This window comes from Orycteropus afer, unplaced genomic scaffold (genome assembly GCF_000298275.1).
Source record: "Orycteropus afer afer isolate SDZICR_OR568_19922 unplaced genomic scaffold, OryAfe1.0 scaffold00423, whole genome shotgun sequence".
NCBI lineage: Eukaryota > Metazoa > Chordata > Mammalia > Tubulidentata > Orycteropodidae > Orycteropus > Orycteropus afer.
The window spans coordinates 2,648,934-2,649,475 of record NW_006922010.1 but is presented as its reverse complement, the minus strand read 5'-3'; positions in this window follow the sequence as shown (position 1 = coordinate 2,649,475).

The following is a 542-nucleotide window of genomic DNA, read 5'->3' as shown; positions in this document are numbered from 1 at the left end:
TGTTTGACTCTATGAGTTGGTGGAAATTGCTGAAATTTGATGGCTTGCTGTGGAGTGGACTTTGCTTATGGATGTAGATAGTCAAAGCTCCAACTCGAACACAGGATTTTTCATAGAAAGGAACATGCTTGTTGCCTCAGAGTACTGGTTTGGTAAGGGAAGACAATTTAGAAATTGGTTATCTAAAATGGGGGTTGATAAAGGCACGAAGTGGCTGGTTTACATGTTTCATGGTGTGCTTACACCTAAAATGATTGGGAGAGGGAAGTTAATCTTTAAGTATGAAAGGGCCAATGGCTAGAAGAACAAAGGGTGGCCAATGATGCAGTGAGTTACTTAGTTTGGCTCCTCTAGCCATGGTCTTTGTGACTTCCATCAGAGTACTGGAAGAAACTGTGCAAATGTAAGGTGTTTATTGCCCACCAAGGAGATTGGATAGCTTGTTAATAATGTAAATAATATACATGGCATGCTTGTGGGGGTGGGACCTTGCAAATAAGGTGTATGAAATCCAAAAGTGGAGATCGGTTAGTTTTGCCAGT